Source organism: Euwallacea similis, chromosome 34 (genome assembly GCF_039881205.1).
Source record: "Euwallacea similis isolate ESF13 chromosome 34, ESF131.1, whole genome shotgun sequence".
Lineage (NCBI taxonomy): Eukaryota > Metazoa > Arthropoda > Insecta > Coleoptera > Curculionidae > Euwallacea > Euwallacea similis.
This window is the reverse complement of record NC_089642.1, coordinates 1,688,072-1,697,373: the sequence shown is the minus strand read 5'-3', so window position 1 is coordinate 1,697,373 and position 9,302 is coordinate 1,688,072. Positions and strand designations below refer to the sequence as shown.

At 33.1% G+C, this 9,302-nt stretch overlaps 1 long non-coding RNA gene and 1 pseudogene across 1 annotated transcript in view; both read right to left on the bottom strand.

The window, feature by feature from the left end:
- Positions 1-3,917: 3,917 nt before the first annotated feature.
- The window catches only part of LOC136418265 (uncharacterized), a 42,244-nt gene continuing 36,859 nt past the window's right edge, over positions 3,918-9,302 (bottom strand). Inside the window, exons 3-4 of the long non-coding RNA XR_010752903.1 lie at positions 6,300-6,609; positions 3,918-3,986 (exon numbers count right to left, since the gene is read on the bottom strand). This is a non-coding gene — a long non-coding RNA (uncharacterized lncRNA). The remainder of the gene's footprint in view (positions 3,987-6,299; positions 6,610-9,302) is intronic.
- Positions 8,069-9,025, bottom strand: LOC136418307 (tigger transposable element-derived protein 6-like; annotated as a pseudogene).

Sequence of the window (9,302 nt, the reverse complement as noted above, 5' to 3'; positions counted from 1 at the left end):
AGTCCATCTCAATTGTTCTATAACAAAATTTCAACTTTTCCTAGTTTGTGAAAAATCTTAATATACTTGTTAATTATTTTTGCCTATAGTATATCTGCTCTATAAACAATTATCTACAAACCGAAAGCCAAGGGAAGAAAGCAAGCAAGAAACCCTCAATCCATGCCTCGACCTACCCCGCAGTCAGGGTAGCTCATTTTAAGAAGGGACATCTAGGTGGTGCATCTAGGTGCAGCGTCGACATAAAAGAAAGTTGACCAGATAAAAAGGGGGAACAAAAAGGAAAACCAGAGTCTAGCATGGAGGTTCACAATTGTTAATTCTAAGTATTCAAATGTAGCCAACAATAAAGATATTTTGTTTTTAAAAAGATATTTCTTTGATCGAGATAATTAAGTTATGTAGCTTCTCACTAGTGGAATACCCTTATCTTTATCTTTAGACAAATACATTTTGGTAGCTGGTAATCTATGGCATCCAGAAAATATTAACACTTTAAACGCCAAGCCCATTTTTTAAATTTAGTCACCACAGGCCAACATATTATTTTTACGACAAAAGTTGTATTATGTATTTTTATGAATATCTTAAAGAGTCTTTTTGCCACGTTTCTTTTTAATTCCGGATTTTGGCAGGTGTATCGTTGACGATACACTCGGCGTGGGGTGAATTTTTTTTATGCTACGCCAGGTGTATTCCTAGCGATACACTATACCAGCTTTGTTTTTCTTTTGAGGTGTGAACATTAATGATATTTAGAGACACATGTTGGGAAAAACAACCAACACTTTTATAGGATGAATAAACAAATCGGTCCAATTTATTTCTCAGACTAAATAATGTCATTAGTCAATCTATGTTGCGGATAGCGACATAAAATCCCAATCGATTTATGGGCATAAATAGATCCTTATTGAAAATTGGTTGGAAAAAAAAGTGATTGAGTGATAGTATATGAGTGATGTGTATAGTGTTAACAACTATGTCAAGGAAGAAACCTCTTACGGAAAAGGAACTAATTGCTGCATTTGAGGAGGACTTCGACGAAGATGTTCCATTGGACATGAGTGACGAAGATTCCGACGATTCCCTGCAAGATCCTCATTATAACCCTGATGAGAGCATTGATAATGATGAAGATAATGCGACAAGTGAAGGAACTTTGCGTCCTGTCGCTGTAAGCCCGACTATGCAAAAACTGCGTCAAGTTGCTCAGAATGCGCCAGCAGGTGGGAAACCCCCAGCCTCCCCAGTTGACTTTGAAAACATTGTTTTAGCTGATCCTGCTGGAAGACAACAACATTTTCCTTTCACTAACAAGAGTGGTATGGATCCAACAATTTCTGGGATATTGGCTCTTGCTGAACCAGTGGATTATTTCTCACTGTTTTTGATTCAAGAGATTCTAGATATTATGGTAAACGAAACAAATTTGTATCCTACGCAAAGTCTTGAGAATGCGGTTGACATTCCTCCTTCTTCACGGTTACACTGCTGGACACCAACCGATGTAAATGAAATGAAACAGTTTATCGAATTGTTTGGATAGATGGGGATAGTAAAAGTTCCGGAACTTCGTAACTACTGGTCGACAAATCCTCTATTTTCATTTCAATTACCGAAAAATGTAATGAGTCGTAATCGCTTCGAGCTGTTGCTAAGATTTTGGCACTTCGCCAATAATGATGAAGCAACCCCTCAAAGTCGTACCTATAAAATAGACAACATATTCCAGAAATTCGTTGCAAACTTCAAAAGCGCCTATACACCAGAACAGAAAATTTGCGTTGATGAAACAATGGTGCCTTTTAGAGGTCGCCTAAGTTTTAGGCAATATATTCCCTCAAAAATACACCGTTACGGTATAAAGTTGTACAAATTATGTACCGACAAAGGATACACATGGAATATGTCAATTTACGTCGGCAAAGATAATCCTGAAGATCGAACTCAGTCAGCTTCCCAAAACGTTACCATGAAACTAATCGAGGAGTTACTGAATGAGGGAAAAACCCTGTTTATAGACAATTTTTACACAAGCGTGCTGCTAGCATATCAGTTACTTGCACAAAAAACACCTCTGATAGGTACCTTGCGAGCCAACAGAAAGTACATTTCTCCGGCTGTAAAAGATGCGAAATTAGCAAAAAATCAAATCATCGCTAAAGAAATCCCAGACGGAGTGACGATTTTGAAGTGAAGAGATCAAAGGGATGTTCGAATGTTAACAACATGCCATTTGTGATCAGAAACTGTTGTTACTAGAAACAAGCGTGGCAAAGAAAAGATTAAACCAAAATGTATAATTGATTATGACCGCTACAAGTCTCCTGTCGACGTTAGTGATCAATTGGCTTCACACAACACCGCTCTAAAAAGTTGCAGCAAATGGTACAGGAAGTTATTAATTGAAGTTCTTTGGGGTGCAACGCTTGTGAACGCTTCATACTTATATAATGAAAATTCAGTGAATAAAGAAAACATGAACATCACCTTATTCAGGCAGAGTGTCGTTTCGTCTCTGTTAGAAACCTCAACTAATTCGGCTTCATCGACTTCCAGAAGAAATAGTCGCGGGAATGCTATACATCACTTTGTAACTCATGAGGCAAAAAAAAGAGCTAGATGTGTCAGCTGCTACAGCATGTATGGCAAGAATGGAAAAATCGTCGACGAAAAGAAAAAAATGGCATCACAAGTCATCACAGTGTGTGATGAATGTGAAGGAAACCCTCACTTTTGCAAAGATTGTTTCAACAATAATCACTAGCAATTAAGATTGTTCAAGACTTTTATAATATTATCCTATTATTTATAGAAGACTTATTTGTTCCTACTTTTGGTTAGAAGTGAGTTATGTTTTCTTTTTAGTTATGCAAATATATACACACACAAAAAATGTTTGTTTAATTTCTTAACGATATAGAACCTTGCCATTCCCTTAGGCCAAAGTTCCCTATGGCATAGTATTTCGTCAGGCAAACACTACTATATGGCAATGCTAAAGGAACGGGATGGTGAGATCTAGAGATACACCGAGTAAAAATGCAACTTAATTCAAGTGTATCGCTAACGATACACATGGCGTTCAAAGTGTTAATATCCAAAAAAAATATTTGAGGTTCCCTTTACTTAGTTGGAATGAATGTCTGTTGTGATCATTTGCATATTTAATTGAAAATCTACAAATCATTTCCCAGATTTCGTTATTGAAATACACAGAGAAAACTTCGTAGGGAGTTTTCACTCCAACTTTATTTTCAATTTCCTCAAAACGGGGCTGTTCTTTATCTTGTGGTAAAGTATAAAATGGATTCTCTTTTTTCTAATTATTTGATTCCTTAGAGGTTTTACGAGATCTTTTCACTTTCTTTGAAGTTGACGAGTTCGTCTTGTCTTGAGGTGGATCAACTTCTTCTTCAGAAAAACCAACGTGAATTTCATAGGTACCTGCCACATGGAAATGCAATGTGCACCGTACGTATAAATTTTATTGCTTTATCCAGGTAAAATATTTCGCTAACTTCAAGTTCAAGATATTTCTTCGTTCACTCCGAGTGTCAACTTCCGCAAAGCTACTCAGTTCACCTCGCACTCCATTGACACTTGTGGAATGACACCAACACCAATCTCCGTTCTCTTTAACTGATGATTATTTACAATTGTTCAATCCTGGAATCGAGTACGTTTGAGTTAGTATGTAGGTACCTGTGGAATAACTAGACACACTGATAATTTTTACGGCACTTGCTAATTTACATAAAATAAAATACCCTTCCCCATAACTCCTTTAAAAATGGGATATTAACCAATAAAACAATCAGCAGATACTGTTCCTTTATTCGTAATTTATCAATGTAATATAAGTATAGAATTCATTTAATTGAGTATTGCAACTTGCAATCTTGAAGAAATTCATCGTCTCTCATATCAATCACTATACTGGCTGAATTCTTCCTGTTCGTGAATAAAAGAAGAGCTCGTCTCTGTAAACATAAAATTAACACTTAACCATGTTTGTAATTCCAATAAAACTGCAAAAAATAAACTGAAATGTTTATAAGAATTTATACATGTTAAAGCTTCGTTAGCGAAACAGAAGGATAAATGCACAATTTGTGTTTTGTTTTTTATTTATAACTTTAATTTCACTGAAACTTTTAGCCTATAGCCAACTTTATAATCCATATCACGAAACTTCTCAATTCACCGGCAAAATTTGCAAAGTGAAGATATTCCTACAGTCAAATATCGTTTTAAAATCACAAACGTTTTTTGCGGTAAGTGCATTCCTGACTGATCGTATCAGAAGAATTTTCTTCAATTTAGACACTTTTTTGTGGCTTGAATATTTTCAACATCATTCATGTACTATTTCTAGAACTAACGTAGAAATCACGACGTTTACTCTAATTCGCCGTTATTAAAAGAATCTCGCAAAAAAAATTTAAGAAAATTGAGATTATGACTTTTACCACAATATATAGTGACCGAAATTAAATTTCATCTTACTAATAACATAGTCTTCCACCAAAAATAATAAGGCAAGAAGTTGACATAAATATAGATCCACAAACATTTCGTCTCGGGGGCGTAGAGTATGAAAATGAAATTTTTAGTTTTCATTTTTCCTTTACAGCATGGCGCCAGTTCGCTTAAATTTGGAATATAATTAACTTATTAGAATCTACATCATTAGTTATGTCAACTAATTACAAGAATCGACTCGTAGTTATATTTTTCCAAAGGTCATGTCTTCTTATCCGCCAAACTTTATAATGCAGCTTCAAAGAAACCACCTTATTTATACCATAATTTATTATGTAATTTTGGAGATCCAAATTGGAACCCATTAATAAGCAACATCATACGAAATTCCTATGAAAAAATCATATGCATTCCTAACTATGTATTTTTGCAAATAACTCTAAAATAATGACAGAAAAAAAAAATGTGAGAAACTCAAAAGATTCTCAGTTGAACAGAGAATTCAGATTGACCATGACCTCAAAAAATTAACATCCTTTAGATTCTCCAATTTAGTTACATACGCTACCAAAACTTCACCATGATTCAAATTCACCCATATATTGTAGATAAATCTCAATTCATTTTCAAGATACAGGGTATTTTTCTTTTTTTTACTCAATGATTTTATAATCATAACTTTTGACCTATTCTCTATAAGTAATTCAAATTTTGTGGGTAGTCAGAACTTAACATATATTATAAGATACCATTAACAGAATTTGTAAATTGCAGATCCGGACTAGAAAATAGTATTTTTAGAAACTTTTATAGATTTGAATACCCAGTGTATTTGTTAGTATGTGTATAGTGTTCTTTAAAACCATATGGAGCCTTCAATAAAGCGTTAAATGTTGTTTTTACCACATTAGTTTCTTAATTCCCACACATATAATTTTTTGTAAATAAATATTACTGTAAACAAGAACACGCTTATTTTACCACTGTTACTATTTTAATTTGATGAATTAGAGACGTTGACTTTTTTTCAGTAGATGTGCCATAACATTGTTAAAAATTAAGAAAGGCATAAAACCTTCATATTCTTAAAAAAATTAAAATCGGCCCATTAATTATTTAACATTTTTTTATTGTAAATTAGCTATACAATCATCCCTTGAAATATTTTCCTCTCATCATAGAACACCATAGTAATTAAGTAAATATTATTGTAATTTCTTACATACCTTGCGACTATCTTTTGAAATTTGCTTATTTCTCTAAATTTGTCACCGATAGGGAAAATTTCGAATTTTTTATAAGTTAAGAATGAGTCAAATGACACCTCAAATTAAAGGTGTTTCAAAACTATATTTAACGGTGTAATGCAATTTAAAATCAATCGATTATTTTTTAAGAAAAAGAGCTATAAACAGAAAAAAATGGATGTAAAAGATGCAATACAAATTCAGTTTCATTACATAAACGATAAAAAAAACTTATTTATTAATAGGAAATATTTTTTAATTTCCTATTAATAAATAGATAAATTTTAAGATAATTCATGTAATTTATAATAATAATAATAATAATAAAATAAAAATAGACAAAAATCTTTCATTGAACAACCTTTCGGCAGCATGATAATTTCTACCAGCTTCAGCAAAAATAAATACAGCCTCAACTTTTTCTCCTAACGCACGCATAACTAACAAATTATTAGCACTTTTGGACATTACATAACAATTTATAAAAATAACCAGAGACCATGTGTTAGCACAAAATCAACAACAAATTTTGTTATTATTATTATTATAGTTACAATAAAATACCTTTTCACTTCTCTGTAGGCGGGGAGGAACCGCCTCATCCCAGATACTACAGGTATCAAATGATGAGATCTGGTAAGACTCGCATGGTGACAGCAGGTCCTAGGTGGCAGTGTCCTGCCTTCCTTCCTCGAAAGCGCACCGTATGCGCTGTTGCTAAGAACACCGCCCTCTGCACAGGCCCAAACATATTTTCGTCAATTCCCAGATCCTTGAAATTAGTCAGAAGATTTTTCGGAATGAGTCTAGTTGTAAACAGGATACCTGGGACTATGCACACATTCCTCATTCCCCAGTGTCTCCCGATCTGTTCCTGCAAATCCCTATATTTAAGGATTTTCTATTATTATTATTATTATTATTATAAATTATATTATCTTATTATTTTTTTTATTTTCAGTTAATAAACAAGGTTTTTTTATTGTTTATGTACTATAAAACTGAATTTATATTGCATTTTTTACATTTATTTTTTTCTACCGCTTATCTCATAAAAAATGATCGAAGCTATAACTCAATTACAGTGAAACCTCTTTTGGGCGGACACTTGCAGGACCCCGGCAAAGTGTCCGTTTAAAAGAGTTGTCCGTCTAAGAGAGAAATGTGACGAAAAAGTGAATATAGCAAAACATTATATTACTTATTAATAACTAAAAATAATATAAATAAAAATAATATGTAGTATATACATAGAAAATGGCATAACGTGTAAAAAAATATTACATACATTATATAATTTAAAAAGAAACCTAAACTATTTACATATTTTAAAATTTTTAATTAAGTCTAAAACATTCCTGCAGAGCCATTTGTCGAGTTTTCTTGATAATTAAAGTGTCCTGGAAGTGTAGCTCCAGCTTAGACATTAAATTTAGAGCTGATAAGTCACCACATGCCTCAACAAAGCATTTTAGTTGCTGTGTAAAATCAATTGCCTGTTGATATATTTTAATACCCTCTTCTTCTGCTGTATGCTCATCATCTGAATCATCGGTCACTCTTTCTTGCAAGCGAACCTCCAGGCATGCAGAATCATCTATTTCTTCGAATAAGATATTATCGTCCACGGTGTAAAAGTCCCCTAAATCACTATCATTTTACATTCCAAAATCATTTTTACGTTTCAATATTTGAACTAAAAGTGATAATGGAAGGTCATTTTCAGTATCTGAATTTTCTAGATTATGTGATGCATTTTCACGGTTAGTAGAGTGGGTAAGTCCAAATTTGTAGAAGCAATTGTGAATTGTACTTTCTGTTACTTTGTCCCATGCATGCTTAATAAGATAAATTGCATCTAAAACGTGTATATTCTTTGATAATTCTTGAGCTAATTCAGCAATATTAATGGCTATTAAAAGTTTTTTCACAATAAATGTAAAAAGATATGAAACTTTTAATAATGCCCTGATCTAAAGAATACTAGATACAGAAGTGTAGTTGAGAGAGAAAAAAATCAGTTCAATATTTTCCAACTTTATGTCTCTTGGATGAGAACACGCATTGTCAAGAAATAACAGAATATTTCATTTCTCACGTTTCATCCTTCGATCAAACTGCACCAACCATTCTGCCATTAGTTCACCAGTCATCTATGATTTTTTATTCCATTTCCAAGTAACTGGCAAATCATTTAGATTAATATGTTTGAAAGCCCTTAATTTTGCTATTTTTCCTATTACTAACGGTTTTTCATTTTTGCCAGGCATATTTACACAAAACAGTATTGTTTTTTGAAAGTTTTGAACTTTTGAAAGTTTGCCTCTAGTGCATCATTCACGTTTCAGATATAATGTTTTGTTGGGAAATACACGAAAAAATAGCCCGGTTTCATCTGCGTTATAAATATTTTCTGAAGAATATGTGTTTATAATTGAATGAATTTTGACTAAAAATGTCATAACATCATTGGGATTTATACACTCGCAACCTCCCCAGATATAACTCTGAAAGCGATATTGTGTCGGATACGAAACTTTTCCAGCCAACCTTTTGAAGCACTAAAATTATTATAACTTAATCCATCAGCGATTTCCTTGGTTTTTGTTTTTAGTAATACACCTGAAAACATACATACACAGTAAAATCCCTCTTAAGAGGACACTGACGGTACCATAAATTTTGTCCGCTCAAGAGGTGTCCGCTCGAAGGGAAAAACGTTCAGGCATAACAGATTTTTTTATCATATAAAATCATCAAGAAAACTTGTACATATGTATTTAAATGAAGGATTTTTTTTGTTGAAAGAATAAACAAACATGAATACACATTAAGAAAAATGAAGATAAAAATTCATCTAACGTAGTTTAACGAATTTTTGGGACCAGGACAAAGCGTCCGTTCAAGAAGGGTGTCTGCTTTAGGGAGATGTCCGTTATGAGAGTTCACTGTATATTTAAAATTTTATTTACGTTAAATCGCTTTAAATTAAAATAATGAACATACCTGATAATGGAATACCTTTACTACGAGCCCGAATAAACCACTCATAACACAACCTATCGATATTTCTATCTTCTTCTTTTTTAAAAGCTTCGTTTTTCACTTACGTTTATATTTGAGCGAAATTTACTTAATAAATATTCTTTATTTTTAATGATATTAGCTGCCTGTGTTTTTCCTATTTCAAAGCTTTTTGCTAAATCACCGACACTAAGTTTTTCCTTATCGAATGTTTCAATTAATTGGACTTTTTATTTAAGCGTTAGAACGTTCCGTTTCGCCGACATGTCGGCAATGTTACAACACCACAGGCAAAATTACAAATAATTATTATTGCTTCCGCGAATAGGTCCACACGCCCTGGTGGGAAACTACCCATTGAATCTTAAAAAGCCCCGACTGTTTATTTCTGCGCGCAAGTTGAAATTTTGTTTTCCGTCCGCTCAAGAGAGGACTTTACTGTTTCATGGGACTGGATTTTGGTACCGCGTCCGTCCAAGAGAGTATCCGCTCAAGAGAGAGCTGAATATATAAGAAATCAATAAAGCAAAATTGGCAAAAAAA